Source organism: Pristiophorus japonicus, unplaced genomic scaffold (assembly GCF_044704955.1).
Source record: "Pristiophorus japonicus isolate sPriJap1 unplaced genomic scaffold, sPriJap1.hap1 HAP1_SCAFFOLD_494, whole genome shotgun sequence".
Lineage (NCBI taxonomy): Eukaryota > Metazoa > Chordata > Chondrichthyes > Pristiophoridae > Pristiophorus > Pristiophorus japonicus.
In genome coordinates this window covers 27,573-44,248 of record NW_027254400.1, presented here as the reverse complement: position 1 = coordinate 44,248, position 16,676 = coordinate 27,573, and the positions used below count along the sequence as shown (strand labels likewise).

Below are 16,676 nucleotides of genomic sequence, written 5' to 3'. Positions count from 1 at the left end.
TTAGGTGCATACATAACATCACTCCCCCCCCCGCCCACCCTCCAAAGGCTTATGTACCAGTTATTTGCAAGTTGAGGCGATATGACGCCCTGTGTCCCCGGGTCGATCACCTGATTTGAATTCCTGGCCTGGGTGAGTTGGTCGGAACGTTGCTGCCCGGCCGAGTGCCTGGTGTGATGGGACAGACGTGGCCAGGTCCTTTCACAATGGTGGCCTGCTTATCGATAGTTTGCAGTCTGGTCTGGTCCAAACGCTTTCTGCGTTTGCTCAGTACATGGTTTCACAACCAAACACTCCATTTTCATCACACACACACACACACTCCATTCCCCTCTTTGTCTCACACAGTGCTCTCGGCCCCATCTGGGGGCCCTGAATATTGTCCACGTCACTTATTCTGATGTGGCGTGGAGGGGGGCCGTACGATCGTGGTGCATTCTCTGCTGATAGCAGACGGAAGGCTCGGTCCTGAGCGACTCTGTCCGGTGACTGCGTAGCAACCCGGGACAGCCGGGGTCTGTAGGAAGTCTACCGCGACACGTGTGGTGCTCGGCTTGGTGATCTGGGCTGCCCGCTGCGGACTATTGTCGCTGACCCTAAGGCCTGGAGAGCCCAGGATGGGCCGATACGGCCCTGAGACTTTCAGTGGTAGCGGGAGGCCGTGTGGTCCCCCGTGGATCCTGGGACGTAGTACGGAGGTTCCCGCACCACCGACTGTGTGTAGCCTCCCTGCCTTTCTTTGTAACACGTTGCAGGGTTTGCCCCACACGGTGGGGGGGGCAATCTGATGGGATGAGCATTACGTCTTTGCGACGGATAAGCTGCAACACTCCCGTCTGGCGGTTCGCCGTGAGCAGGCGGTAATGTGGGACCCTGGCTGGTCCAGGGCCTGAACTGAGGGGGCCCTTACGGTGGACCCATCGCTTTCTCGCACTTCCGTAACAACGAGCAGGTCTGTGGGCTGCGCCGTTTCCACCCCAGGGGGGGTGGGCAAGGTTGGTCAACTGAGGGCATCAGCGCCATTCTCAGTGCCTGGCCCGTGGCGGATCATGTTACAGAGCACAGACAGTGTGAGACATATTCCAAACAAAGCCTTGATAATGTGCCTCTGCTCTCCCAAAACTGTGGGATGGGCAGCTTGTCTGACTCGGGCACATATTGGGACCCCTGTTGGTGCCTCTCTTTTGCCCCATGAACGCAGGCTACTGCCTTGGGTAACTTACAGGATACATGTACAACCGGTTGGGGCTCGCCCGCTACTTTGGTTTGGTGTACAACACTCCCGACCTCGTGTGGTAACACATCACTTGCTACGAACACTTATAAGAACATAAGAACATGAGAATTAGGAACAGGAGAAGACCATCTAGCCCCTCGAGCCTGCTCCGCCATTCAACAAGATCATGGCTGATCTGGCCGTGGACTCAGCTCCACTTACCCGCCCGCTCCCCGTAACCCTTAATTCCCTTATTGGTTAAACATCTATCTATCTGTGACTTGAATACATTCAATGAGCTAGCCTCAACTGCTTCCTTGGGCAGAGAATTCCACAGATTCACAACCCTCTGGGAGAAGAAATTCCTTCTCAACTCGGTTTTAAATTGGCTCCCCCATATTTTGAGGCTGTGCCCCCGAGTTCTAGTCTCCCCGACCAGTGGAAACAACCTCTCTGCCTCTATCTTGTCTCTCCATTTCATTATTTTAAATGTTTCTATAAGATCACCCCTCATCCTTCTGAACTCCAACAAGTAAAGACCCAGTCTACTCAATCTATCATCATAAGGTAACCCCCTCATCTCCGGAATCAGCCGAGTGAATCGTCTCTGTACCCCCTCCAAAGCTAGTATATCCTTCCTTAAGTAAGGTGACCAAAACTGCACGCAGTACTCCAGGTGCGGCCTCACCAATACCCTGTACAGTTGCAGCAGGACCTCCCTGCTTTTGTACTCCATCCCTCTCGCAATGAAGGCCAACATTCCATTCGCCTTCCTGATTACCTGCTGCACCTGCAAACTAACATTTTGGAACAACGTTTCCGTAGTGTAGTGGTTATCACGTTGACCTTAACACGCCAACAGACCATGTTTGGAAACCGGTTGGTAGCATTTCTCAAAAGAGTTTCATGCACAAGGACCCCCCAGGTCCCTCTGCACTGCAGCATGTTGTAATTTCTCCCCATTCAAATAATATTCCCTTTTATTGTTTTTTTTCCCAAGGTGAATGACCTCACACTTTCCGACATTGTATTCCATCTGCCAAACCTTAGCCCACTCGCTTAACCTATCTAAATCTCTTTGCAGCCTCTCTGTGTCCTCTACACAACCCGCTTTCCCACTAATCTTAGTGTCATCCGCAAATTTTGTTACACTACACTCTGTCCCCTCTTCCAGGTCATCTATGTATATTGTAAACAGTTGTGGTCACAGCACCGATACATATACAACTGTTAGATACATATACAACCGGTTAGGGCTCGCCCGCTACTTTGGCTTGGTGTACAACACTCCCGACCTCATGTGGTAACACATCACTTGCTACAAGTACTTTGTCAGATACATATACGACCGGTTGTTGTTTGCCCGCTACTTTGGCTTGTTTTAACGTACCCCCGACCCCATATGATAGTACATCATTGGCCGCGAAAGAACGCTCACATGGGTTCCACAGTGCAAACAACTTATTGGAACATAGTGGGTTCCTGGCCTTCTCAGCGGCCCCCCCCTTTACCTTTGCCCCAAACCCAGTGGCCTTCCTCGCTGGCCAACACATGCCTCTGTTCCGTAGCGGCCACATCCCGTGGTCTGGACGTTTCTCTCGACCCGTGGTCTGGACGCTTCTCTCGACTGCCGCCATCTTCCTCCCCAGGGATTTCCGCCTCTGGCGTCGGGAAGACACATTCGGATGGTTTCGGCCGGAGCCCCGCTCCGCTTGGTCGACCTGGAGCCTCTTCCGTCGCCGCCAAGAGGTCGTCGCCTTCGGGTGCTGGGTACCCTCCGTCTGTAACCGCTGCTCGGTTGATCTTCGCCTCCTGGTGGTCGCGATGAGCGGCCTGTGCCTCGGGGGTCTGCAAATGGATCTGCACTTCGACGCCTGGTTCAGCTGAAGGTGGGGGGCTTGCTCAGCCTTTGAGCAAGGGGAGAGGTTGTTCGCCGGAGAAGGTACACAGAGGTCTTCCCAGTTCCATCGAATCTTCCCCATCCACCTTCTACCAAGCAGCATTGGCCCATCACCTGAAACAATCCACAGAGGTAAATCGCGCACCGCTCCCTCATGGGATACCCTTATGCCCGCACTACCAATAACTGGTCTCAGTTCCTTGGTGTAGGTGCCCAGCTTTGCCTGAATCGGGATCAGCTTGGGTCATTGTGCTCTGTCGCCCCCCCCCACAGCCTCTCGAATGCCTTCTGGCTCATTATTGATTGACCCGCCCCCGTGTCTAGTTCCATGGAGACTGGAGTACCGTTAGGTCCAACTTTTCACATTATCGGAGGGCTTTTGGTGGTGAAGGTGTGCACCCCATGTACTTCCCCTTCAGCCTCAGGTTGAGTTGCCTCTCCTGCTCGTTCAGCGTGACCCTCGCTGGATCGATGGTCCTCTCCTGACTCTGCCACGTGGTGAGTCACAGACCGTTTGCACATTCGCTGGAGGTGCCCCATTGTTCCACGGCCCTTGCACACACAGGGCTTGAATCGACATTGATGGGCTCGATGGCTGACCCCAGCAGGGCCAACATGGTGCTAATGGATACGCATTCACGGCCCACGGCGGACTCTGAGTCACTCGAGGCCTAGGTCTGGCCTCTGCGGTCATGTGGGCCCTGTCCTGTGCCGTTCTGCCTGCTGAATACATTATTTTATGCACAGTACTTGCCGGTGAGCTTCGAATCTGTTTCGTGTTATCGCTCGTGGATATGAAGGCCTGAGCTGTCGTGATGGCCTTGCTCAGATAGAAACATAGAAACAGAGAAAATAGGTGCAGGAGTAGGCCATTCGGCCCTTCGAGCCTGCACCACCATTCAATAAGATCATGGCTGATCATTCCCTCAGTACCCCTTTCCTGCTTTCTCTCCATACCCCTTGATCCCTTTAGCCTTAAGGGCCATAACTAACTCCCTCTTGAATATATCCAATGAATTGGCCTCAACAACTCTCTGCGGCAGGGAATTCCACAGGTTAACAACTCTCTGAGTGAAGAAATTTCTCCTCATCTCAGTCCTAAATGGCCTACCCCTTATCCTTAGATTGTGTCCCCTGGTTCTGGACTTCCCCAACATCGGGAACATTCTTCCCGCATCTAACCTGTCCCGTCCCGTCAGAATCTTATACGTTTCTGTGAGATCCCCTCTCATCCTTCTAAACTCCAGTGTATAAAGGCCCAGTTTATCCAGTCTCTCCTCATATATCAGTCCAGCCATCCCGGGAATCAGTCTGGTGAACCTTCGCTGCTCTCCCTCAATGGCAAGAATGTCCTTCCTCAGATTAGGAGACCAAAACTGAACACAATATTCCAGGTGAGGCCTCACTAAGGCCCTGTACAACTGCAGTAAGACCTCCCTGCTCCTATACTCAAATCCCCTCTAAATGAAGGCCAACATACCATTTGCCTTCTTCACCGCCTGCTGTACCTGCATGCCAACTTTCAATGACTGATGTACCATGACACCCAGGTCTCGTTGCACCTCCCCTTTTCCTAATCTGTCACCATTCAGATAATATTCTGCCTTCCTGTTTTTGCCCCCAAAGTGGATAACCTCACATTTATCCACATTATTCTGCATCTGCAATGCATTTGCCCACTCACCTAACCTGTCCAAGTCATCCTGCAGCCTCTTAGCATCCTCCTCACAGCTCACACCGCCACCCAGTTTAGTGTCATCTGCAAACTTGGAGATATTACATTCAATTCCTTCATCTAAATCATTGACGTATATTGTAAATAGCTGGGGTCCCAGCACTGAGCCCTGCGGCACCCCACTAGTCACTGCCTCCCATTCCGAAAAGGGCCCGTTTATCCCGGGATCCGGCAGACAGCAGCTTGCGAAGGATGACCTCGTGACCGATTCCGAGCACGAAACCGTTCGGCAACATTTCCCGCAAAGATCCTGCAAAAACCGTACTGCCCCGCAAGGAATCTTCTGGCCCTGGGAGCGCCGGTGGGTGTAAAAGTGATACCTGGCCTTTAAGGTGCTCTCCTTCGGCTTGAGGCGTTCCCACACCAGCACACACAGCTCTGTGTAAGTCTTCTCCTCTGGTTTGACCGGTGCCAGCAGGTTTTTGAGCAGGCCGTATATCGGAGACCCACATACGGTGAGGAGAATCACCCTGGTCTTGATCGCCCTCTCTCAGCCTCGTCCTGTTCATTGGCGACGTAGTACCGGTCGGGACGCTCAACGAAGGCTTCCCAAATCATCACCCTCAACAAATCCCTCAACAAGACCAACGGCAGCCATTACCGTGTGAAGGTTGGTGCTCCGTTACTCGTCGCCAGTGAGTGATGTTCAGAATAAATCCACAGGACTGTATTGCAAGCTCAAACTGTGGTGACCTTGTGCTCTTTATTCAGACTCCAGGGTGGGGAAGCAGTATGGTGAGTCACCTTATATACCTGCTTGTCCCAGGGTGCACAGGTGACCATTGGGTCTCCCACAGGTGTGCCCCCTAGTGGCAAGTCTTACATATTGGTGACGTTTACATGTGTACACAACAATCACGACCCGTTCCACATCTTTTTATTCCTCTCTCACTTTCCCGCTATCTCGCTTTCCCCGTCTCTCACTCGTTCCCCTCTCCCCCTTTCCCCTCCCTCGCCTCACCCTCTTCCCATCCCACTCTCTCCCCTTCCGACTCTGCCTTTCCACTCTCCCTCTCCCTCCTCCTTCTCCGCTCCCTTTCCTCCCCTCCCTCCTCTCTCTCTCTCTTTTCCCTTTCCTTTCAGATTCTCCCCTTCTCCCTCTCTCCCCTTCCCCTTTCTCTCTCCCCTTCCTCACTCTCTCACTCCTTCCCCTCTCTCTCTCACTCCTTCCCCATCACTCCTCTTAACATCTCTTTCACCTTCCCCCCCTCTCTCTCCCCTTCTCCCTCTCTCCCTTTCCCTTCCCTCTCTTTCCCCTCCCCTCTCTTGCTCTCCCCTTCCCCCCTCTCTTTCCCCTTCCCACTCTTTCCCCTCCCCCTCTTGCTCTCCCCTTCCCCCTCTCTCTCTCCCCTTCCCCTCTCGCTCACTCCTTCCCCTCTCCCTTTCCATTTTCTCCCCTCCTCTCTCTCCTCCCTCACCTTCTCCCTCCCCTCCCCAGTCTCCATCCCCTCCATCCTCCCTTTCATTCCTTCGCTCTCGCTCTCCCCTTTCCCATCAGACTCTCCCCCTCCCCATCTCTCCCATCCACCCCTTCTCTTCCCTTCTCCCTCTCTCTCCCCTTCCCCCGCTACACCCTCCCCCTCGAGGGACCGAGTGAGAAGGTGAGAGACAGAAAGAAAGAGACAGAGACAGAGAGACAAAGCCAGAGTGTAACTGAGTTGCCTTGGGATGTTTTACTACGTGAAAGACCCGATATATCGATGTTGAGAGGTGAATATTGAAGAGACGGAGGCAGGAGTCTGGGGGATGAGACACAATCTGAGCGTTTCACTGACCCCTCCTCATTCTTCAAACACACAGCACTAACTGGGGAATGACCCACAGCCCAGAGCAGGTGGTTCCATGTCTCAGGGGTTCGAGCACTGGGCTAATAAACCAGCGGTCGTTGGTTCAAATCTCACTGGGGCCTACTCAAAATTAGTTCAGTATTTAAATTCACTGTCAATTAACAAGGGATGTAATTATAAATATTAAACTGCTCCGAGACCGACCCTGGAACAACAAGCTCCTGTCTCTCTCCCTTCCATATCAGGACATGTTCTACATCTTTTTACCCCTCTCCCCCCTTCCCCCTCCCTCGCCTCACACTCTCTCTCCGCTATCCACTCTCTCACCCCCTCTCTCCGCTCACTCTGTCTCTTTCGCCAACCCAGGCTCTCCACCCTCTCTCCCCTTCCCCTCACCTTTTCACTCTCCACTTCCCTCCCTCCCTCCTTTCTCTCTCGCTCTCTTTTCCCTTTCTTTTCAGATTCTCCCGTTCTCCCTCTCTCTCCCCTTCCTTTCTCTCTCCCTTGCCTCCTCCCTCTCTCCCCCTCCCCCCTCTCCCCTTCCCCTCTCTCCACTTCCATCTCTTACTCTCCCCTTCCGCTCTCATCCATTAGCCTCTCTCACTCACTCCATCGCCATTCTTCCCCTCCCTCTCTATTTCCCCTTCCCCCTCTCTCTCACTCCTTCCACTCTCTCTTTGTTACGCTACACTCTGTCCCCTCTTCCAGGTCATCTATGTATATTGTAAACAGTTGTGGTCCCAGCACCGATCCCTGTGGCACACCACTAACCACCGATTTCCAACCCGAAAAGCACCCATTTATCCCGACTCTCTGCTTTCTGTTAGCCAGCCAATTCTCGATCCATGCTAATACATTTCCTCTGACTCTGCGTACCTTTATCTTCTGCAGTAACCTTTTGTGTGGCACTTTATCGAATGCCTTTTGAAAATCTAAATACCACCACATCCATCGGTACACCTCTATCCACCATGCTCGTTATATCCTCAAAGAATTCCAGTAAATTAGTTAAACATGATTTCCCCTTCATGAATCCGTGTTGCGTCTGCTTGATTGCACTATTCCTATCTAGATGTCCCGCTATTTCTTCCTTAATGATAGCTTCAAGCATTTTCCCCACTACAGATGTTAAACTAACCGGCCTATAGTTACCTGCCTTTTGTCTGCCCCTTTTTTAAACAGAGGCGTTACATTAGCTGCTTTCCAATCCGCTGGTACCTCCCCAGAGTCCAGAGAATTTTGGTAGATTATAACGAATGTATCTACTATAACTTCCGCCATCTCTTTTAATACCCTGGGATGCATTTCATCAGGACCAGGGGACTTGTCTACCTTGAGTCCCATTAGCCTGTCCAGCACTACCCCCCTAGTGATAGTGATTGTCTCAAGGTCCTCCCTTCCCACATTCCTGTGACCAGCAATTTTTGGCATGGTTTTTATGTCTTCCACTGTGAAGACCGAAGCAAAATAATTGTTTAAGGTCTTAGCCATTTCCACATTTCCCATTATTAAATCCCCCTTCTCATCTTCTAAGGGACCAACATTTACTTTCGTCACTCTTTTCCGTTTTATATATCGGTAAACGCTTTTACTATCTGCTTTTATGTTTTGCGCAAGTTTACTTTTGTAATCTATCTTTCCTTTCTTTATTGCTTTCTTAGTCATTCTTTGATGTTGTTTAAAATTTTCCCAATCTTCTCGTTTCCCACGAACCTTGGCCACCTTATATGCATTGGTTTTTAATTTGATGCTCTCCTTTATTTCCTTGGTTATCCATGTCTGGTTATCCCTTCTCTTTCCGCCCTTCTTTTTCACTGGAATATATTTTTGTTGCGCACTATGAAAGAGCTCCTTAAAAGTCCTCCACTGTTCCTCAATTGTGCCACCGTTTAGTCTGTGTTTCTAGTCTATTTTAGCCAACTCTGCCCTCATCCGACTGTAGTCCCCTTTGTTTAAGCATAGTACGCTCGTTTCTGACACTACTTCCTCACCCTCAATCTGTATTACAAATTCAACCATACTGTGATCACTCATTCCGAGAGGATCTTTTACTAGGAGATCGTTTATTATTCCTGTCTCATTACACAGGACCAGATCGAAGATAGCTTGCTCCCTTGTAGGTTCTGTAACATACTGTTCTAAGAAACAATCCCTTATGCATTCTATGAATTCCTCCTCCAGGCTACCCCGTGCGATTTGATTTGACCAATCGATATGTAGGTTAAAAACCCTCCTTTTTCACATGCCTCTATTATTCCCTTGATTATTGTCCGCCCCACCGTGAAGTTATTATTTGGGGGCCTATAAACTACACCCACCAATGACTTTTTCCCCTTACTATCTCTAATCTCCACCCACAATGATTCAACATTTTGTTCATTAGAACCAATATCATCTCTCACAACTGCCCTGATATCATCCTTTATTAACAGAGCTACCCCACCTCCTTTCCCTTCTTGTCTGTCTTTCCGAATCGTTAGATAGCCCTGTATGTTTAATTCCCAGTCTTGGCCACCCTGCAACCATGTTTCTGTAATGGCCACCAAATCATACCCATTTGTAATAATTTGTGCCGTCAACTCATTTACTTTATTTCGAATGCTGCGTGCGTTTAGGTAGAGTGTTTTAATACTAGTTTTTAAACCATGATTTTTAGTTTTGACCCTTCCTGCAGCCCCTTTATCTTCATACATATTGTCCCTTCCTATCACCTTGTGGTTTACCCTTACCCCAGTGCTACTCTGCTCTGTTGCCTCCTGCCTTTTGCATTCTTTCTTGGGTTCCGGTTCATCTGAGCTCTCACCCACTCTAACTAGCTCAGAGCCCTCTCCTGGGTTCCGAATACAAGTTACTGGTTGGTAATCAGAGAATGAACCTGTTGTGTTCCTAACACAGATGAGACTGCACACAGGGAGGTTAAAGTAACAGTGACCTCAGTCTTTATGAAGACACTCCAGAGTGAGGAACAGGCCTTAGGGGCCGGCTTATATACAGTGCTCCCAAGGGATGCTGGGATCCCTTGGGACTTCAGGGGATGTGCTCCCTGGTGGTGGAAGATGGGAGTGCATGCTTTACAGATACACAACAGAACCATCTATTCTTCTCTCTCCCCTTCCTTCTCTCAGTCCTTCCGCTCTCTCTCCCCCCCTTAACTCTATCTCTTCATCCCTGCTCTTTCCCCCTCCCCCTCTCTCTCTCCCCTTCCCCTCCCACATTACCATTCCCCTCGCTCACTCCCCTTCTCCTCTCTCTCTCTCTCCCCTCCCCCTCATACCCCTACCCACTCTCTCCACCCTCTCTCCCCATTCCCCCTCTGCCTTTTCACTCTCCCTTTCCCTCTCCCCTCTCCTCTCCCTCCTCCCCTACCTCCTCTGTCTCTCCCTTTTCCCTTTCTTTTCAGATTCTCCCCTTCTCCCTCACTTTCCCTTTCCCATCTCTCCTCTCCCTCTCTCTCTCCTCCCCCCCCTCTTTCTCTCCCCTTCCCTTCTCTCTCTTCCTCCATGTCTCCCCTTCCCCCTCTCTCTCAGTCCTTCCCCTCTCTCTCATTCCTTCCACTCTCTCTCCACTTCCCCTCTCTCTCTCACTCCTTCCCCCTCTCTCTCCCTTCCCCTCCATCTCATTCCTTCCATTATTTCTCTCACTCCTGACCCCTCTTTTTCCCTTTCCCCCCTCTTTCCCCTGCCACACCGCTCCCTTGCCCCCCTCTCTCTCCCCTTCCCTCTCTCTTCCTCCCTGTCTCCCTTCCCTCTCTGTCCCCTTCCCTCTCTCACTCCTCCCCACTCTTCCCCTCCCCCTCTCACTCTTTCCACTCTCTCCCTCCCTTCCTCACTCTCTCTTGCATCTCTCCCTCCCTTCCACACTCTCTCTCCCTCTCTCTCTCACCTTCCCCTCTCTCTCCCTTTCTGCTCCCTCTCTTTCCCCTTCCCTTCCTCTCTCACTCCTTCCACACTCTCTCTCCCCTTTCCCCTCTCACTCCTTTCCCTCCCTCTCTTTCCCCTTCCCCCTCTCTCTCACTCCTTCCCCTCTCTGTCACCTCTTCCCCCTCTCTCTCACTCCTTCCCTCTCTCTCTCACTCCTTCCCTCTCTGTCTCCCCTTCCCCCTCTCTCTCACTCCTTCCACTCTCTCTTTTCCCCTCCCCTCTCTTTCCTGCTCCTTCCCCTGTCTTTCCCAGAGCAGGTGGCTCCATAGCTCAGGGGTTAGAGCACTGGTATTGTAAAGCAGGGGTCGTGGGTTTAAATCTCACTGGGGCCTCCTCAAGATCAGCTTATTTATTAAATTCACCGTCAATTAACAAGGGCTTTAATTATAAATATTAACCAGCTCTGAGACCGACCCTGGAACAACAGGCTCCCCTCTCCTCCCCTTGTCTCCCTCACACTCTCTCTTCCCCTTCCAAATCTTTCTCTGCCCTCCCCATCACTGTTATGTTCAGAATAAATCCACGGGACCGTATCGTAAGCTGAAACTATTGTGACCTTGGTCTCTTTATTGAGACCCCAGAGTGGGGAAGCAGCATGGTGGATCACCTTATGTACCTGCTTGTCCCAGGGTGCACAAGTGACCCTTAGGACTCCCACAGGTGTGCCCCCTAGTGGCAAGTCTGACATATTGGTGAGGTTTAGGTGCATACAGAACATCACTCCCCCCCCCCCCCCCGCCCCCTCCAAAGGCTTATGTACCAGTTATTTGCAAGTTGAGGCGATATGACGCCCTGTGTCCCCGGGTCGATCACCTGATTTGAATTCCTGGCCTGGGTGAGTTGGTCGGAACGTTGCTGCCCGGCCGAGTGCCTGGTGTGATGGGACAGACGTGGCCAGGTCCTTTCACAATGGTGGCCTGCTTATCGATAGTTTGCAGTCTGGTCTGGTCCAAACGCTTTCTGCGTTTGCTCAGTACATGGTTTCACAACCAAACACTCCATTTTCATCACACACACACACACACTCCATTCCCCTCTTTGTCTCACACAGTGCTCTCGGCCCCATCTGGGGGCCCTGAATATTGTCCACGTCACTTATTCTGATGTGGTGTGGAGGGGGGGCCGTACGATCGTGGTGCATTCTCTGCTGATAGCAGGCGGAAGGCTCGGTCCTGAGCGACTCTGTCCGGTGACTGCGTAGCAACCCGGGACAGCCGGGGTCTGTAGGGAGTCTACCGCGACACGTGTGGTGCTCGGCTTGGTGATCTGGGCTGCCCGCTGCGGACTATTGTCGCTGACCCTAAGGCCTGGAGAGCCCAGGATGGGCCGATACGGCCCTGAGACTTTCAGTGGTAGCGGGAGGCCGTGTGGTCCCCCTGTGGATCCTGGGACGTAGTACGGAGGTTCCCGCACCACCGACTGTGTGTAGCCTCCCTGCCTTTCTTTGTAACACGTTGCAGGGTTTGTCCCACAGGGGGGGGGCGCAATCTGATGGGATGAGCATTACGTCTTTGCGACGGATAAGCTGCAACACTCCCGTCTGGCGGTTCGCCGTGAGCAGGCGGTAATGTGATAACACATCACTTGCTACAAGTACTTTGTCAGATACATATACGACCGGTTGTTGTTTGCCCGCTACTTTGGCTTGTTTTAACGTACCCCCGACCCCATATGATAGTACACCATTGGCCACGAAAGAACGCTCACATGGGTTCCACAGTGCAAACAACTTATTGGAACATAGTGGGTTCCTGGCCTTCTCAGCGGCCCCCCCCTTTACCTTTGCCCCAAACCCAGTGGCCTTCCTCGCTGGCCAACACATGCCTCTGTTCCGTTGCGGCCACATCCCATGGTCTGGACGTTTCTCTCGACCCGTGATCTGGACGCTTCTCTCGACTGCCGCCATCTTCCTCCCCAGGGATTCCCGCCTCTGGCGTCGGGAAGACACATTCGGATGGTTTCGGCCGGAGCTCCACTCCGCTTGGTCGACCTGGAGCCTCTTCCGTCGCCGCCAAGAGGTCGTCGCCTTCGGGTGCTGGATACCCCCCGTCTGTAACCGCTGCTCGGTTGATCTTCGCCTCCTGGTGGTCGCGATGAGCGGCCTGTGCCTCGGGGGTCTGCAAATGGATCTGCACTTCGACGCCTGGTTCAGCTGAAGGTGGGGGGCTTGCTCAGCCTTTGAGCAAGGGGAGAGGTTGTTCGCCAGAGAAGGTACACAGAGGTCTTCCCAGTTCCATCGAATCTTCCCCATCCACCTTCTACCAAGCAGCATTGGCCCATCACCTGAAACAATCCACAGAGGTAAATCGCGCACCGCTCCCTCATGGGATACCCTTATGCCCGCACTACCAATAACTGGTCTCAGTTCCTTGGTGTAGGTGCCCAGCTTTGCCTGAATCGGGATCAGCTTGGGTCATTGTGCTCTGTCGCCCCCCCCACAGCCTCTCGAATGCCTTCTGGCTCATTATTGATTGACCCGCCCCCGTGTCTAGTTCCATGGAGACTGGAGTACCGTTAGGTCCAACTTTTCACATTATCGGAGGGCTTTTGGTGGTGAAGGTGTGTACCCCATGTACTTCCCCTTCAGCCTCAGGTTGAGTTGCCTCTCCTGCTCGTTCAGCGTGACCCTCGCTGGATCGATGGTCCTCTCCTGACTCTGCCACGTGGTGAGTCACAGACCGTTTGCACATTCGCTGGAGGTGCCCCATTGTTCCACGGCCCTTGCACACACAGGGCTTGAATCGACATTGGTGGGCTCGATGGCTGACCCCAGCAGCGCCAACATGGTGCTAATGGATACGCGTTCACGCCCCACGGCGGACTCTGAGTCACTCGAGGCCTAGGTCTGGCCTCTGCGGTCATGTGGGCCCTGTCCTGTGCCGTTCTGCCTGCTGAATACATTATTTTATGCACAGTACTTGCCGGTGAGCTTCGAATCTGTTTCGTGTTATCGCTCGTGGATATGAAGGCCTGGGCTGTCGTGATGGCCTTGCTCAGACAGAAACATAGAAACATCGAAAATAGGTGCAGGAGCAGGCCATTCGGCCCTTCGAGCCTGCACCACCATTCAATAAGATCATGGCTGATCATTCACCTCAGTACCCCTTTCCTGCTTTCTCTCCATACCCCTTGATCCCTTTAGCCTTAAGGGCCATATCTAACTCCCTCTTGAATATATCCAATGAATTGGCCTCAACAACTCTCTTCGGTAGAGAATTCCACAGGTTAACAACTCTCTGAGTGAAGAAGTTTCTCCTCATCTCAGTCCTAAATGGCCTACCCCTTATCCTTAGATTGTATCCCCTGGTTCTGGACTTCCCCAACATCGGGAACATTCTTCCTGCATCTAACCTGTCCACTCCCGTCAGAATCTGAAATGTTTCTATGAGATCCCCTCTCATCCTTCTAAACTCCAGTGTATAATGGTCCAGTTTATCCAGTCTCTCCTCATATATCAGTCCAGCCATCCCGGGAATCAGTCTGGTGAACCTTCACTGCACTCCCTCAATAGCAAGAACGTCCTTCCTCAGATTAGGAGATCAAAACTGAACCAATATTCCAGGTGAGGCCTCACCAAGGCCCTGTACAACTGCAGTAAGACCTCCCTGCTCCGATACTCAAATCTCCTCGCGATGAAGGCCAACATACCATTTGCCTTCTTCACCACCTGCTGTACCTGCATGCCAACTTTCAATGACTGATGTACCATGACACCCAGGTCTCGTTGCACCTCCCCTTTTCCTAATCTGTCACCATTCAGATAATATTCTGCCTTCCTGTTTTTGCCTCCAAAGTGGATAACCTCACATTTATCCACATTATTCTGCATCTGCCATGTATTTGCCCACTCACCTAACCTGTCCAAGTCACCCTGCAGCCTCTTAGCATCCTCCTCACAGCTCACACCGCCACCCAGTTTAGTGTCATCTGCAAACTTGGAGATATTACATTCAATTCCTGCATCTAAATCATTGATGTATATTGTAAATAGCTGGGGTCCCAGCACTGAGCCCTGCGGCACCCCACTAGTCACTGCCTCCCATTCCGAAAAGGGCCCGTTTATCCCGGGATCCGGCAGACAGCAGCTTGCGAAGGATGACCTTGTGACCGATTCCGAGCACAAAACCGTTCGGCAACATTTCCCGCAAAGATCCCGCAAAAACCGTACTGCCCCGCAAGGAATCTTCTGGCCCTGGGAGCGCCGGTGGGTGTAAAAGTGATACCTGGCCTTTAAGGTGCTCTCCTTCGGCTTGAGGCGTTCCCACACCAGCACACACAGCTCTGTGTAAGTCTTCTCCTCTGGTTTGACCGGTGCCAGCAGGTTTTTGAGCAGGCCGTATATCGGAGACCCACATACGGTGAGGAGAATCGCCCTGGTCTTGATCGCCCTCTCTCAGCCTCGTCCTGTTCATTGGCGACGTAGTACCGGTCGGGACGCTCAACGAAGGCTTCCCAAATCATCACCCTCAACAAATCCCTCAACAAGACCAACGGCAGCCATTACCGTGTGAAGGTTGGTGATCCGTTACTCGTCGCCAGTGAGTGATGTTCAGAATAAATCCACAGGACTGTATTGCAAGCTCAAACTGTGGTGACCTTGTGCTCTTTATTCAGACTCCAGGGTGGGGAAGCAGTATGGTGAGTCACCTTATATACCTGCTTGTCCCAGGGTGTACAGGTGACCATTGGGTCTCCCACAGGTGTGCCCCCTAGTGGCAAGTCTTACATATTGGTGACGTTTACATGTGTACACAACAATCACGACCCGTTCCACATCTTTTTATTCCTCTCTCACTTTCCCGCCATCTCGCTTTCCACGTCTCTCACTCATTCCCCTCTCCCCCTTTCCCCTCCCTCACCTCACCCTCTTCCCGTCCCACTCTCTCCCCCTCCGACTCTGCCTTTCCACTCTCCCTCTCCCTCCTCCTTCTCCGCTCCCTTTCCTCCCCTCCCTCCTCTCTCTCTCTCTTTTCCCTTTCCTTTCAGATTCTCCCCTTCTCCCTCTCTCCCCTTCCCCTTTCTCTCTCCCCTTCCTCGCTCTCTCACTCCTTCCTCTCTCTCTCTCACTCCTTCCCCATCACTCCTCTTAACATCACTTTCACCTTCCCCCCGCTCTCTCTCCCCTTCCCTCTCTTTCCCCTCCCCTCTCTCGCTCTCGCCTTCCCCCCTCTCTCTCCCCTTCTCCCTCTCTCCCTTTCCCTTCCCTCTCTTTCCCCTCCCCTCTCTCGCTCTCCCCTTCCCCCCTCTCTTTCCCCTTCCCACTCTTTCCCCTCCCCCTCTTACTCTTCCCTTCCCCCTCTCTCTTTCCCCTTCCCCTCTCGCTCACTCCTTCCCCTCTCCCTTTTCATTTTCTCCCCTCCTCTCTCTCCCCTCCCTCTCCTTCTCCCTCTCCTCCCCAGTCTCCACTCCCCTCCCTCCTCCCTTTCCTTCCCTCGCTCTCGCTCTCCGCATTCCCATCAGACTCTCCCCCTCCTCATCTCTCCCATCCCCCCCTCTCTCCCCTTCTCCCTCTCTCTTCCCTTCCCCCGCTCTACCCTCCCCCCTCGAGGGACAGAGTGAGAAGGTGAGAGACAGAAAGAAAGAGACAGAGACAGAGAGATAGAGAGAAAGAGAGACAGAGCCAGAGTGTGACTGAGTTGCCTTGGGATGTTTTACTACGTGAAAGACCCGATATATCGATGTTGAGAGGCGAATATTGAAGAGACGGAGGCAGGCGTCTGGGGGATGAGACACAATCTGAGTGTTTCACTGACCCCTCCTCATTCTTCAAACACACAGCACTAACTGGTGAATGACCCACAGCCCAGAACATGTGGCTCCATAGCTCAGGGGTTAGAGCACTAGTCTAGTAAACCAGGGGTTGTGAGTTCAAATCTCACTGGGGCCTATTTAAAATTAGCTCAGTATTTAAATTCACTGTCAATTAACAAGGGCTTTATGTATAAATATTAAACAGCTCTGCGATTGACCCTGGAACAGGCTCCCCTCACACCTTTCCCTGTCTCTCTGCTTTCCAGATCATCACTGTAACCTCTTGCAGCCCCACAACTCCCTGAGATTTCTGCCCTCCTGACCATCCCTGATTATAGCCGGGCCCCAAGATCTGGAACTCCCTCCC

General features: G+C 52.2%; 1 non-coding gene across 1 annotated transcript; it reads left to right on the top strand.

Annotated features, from left to right (window-relative positions):
* The first annotated feature begins 16,372 nt into the window (after positions 1-16,372).
* trnat-agu (transfer RNA threonine (anticodon AGU)) lies at positions 16,373-16,445 on the top strand. Its single transcript has one exon. It is a non-coding gene; the product is annotated as a tRNA-Thr (tRNA).
* Positions 16,446-16,676: the final 231 nt, after the last annotated feature.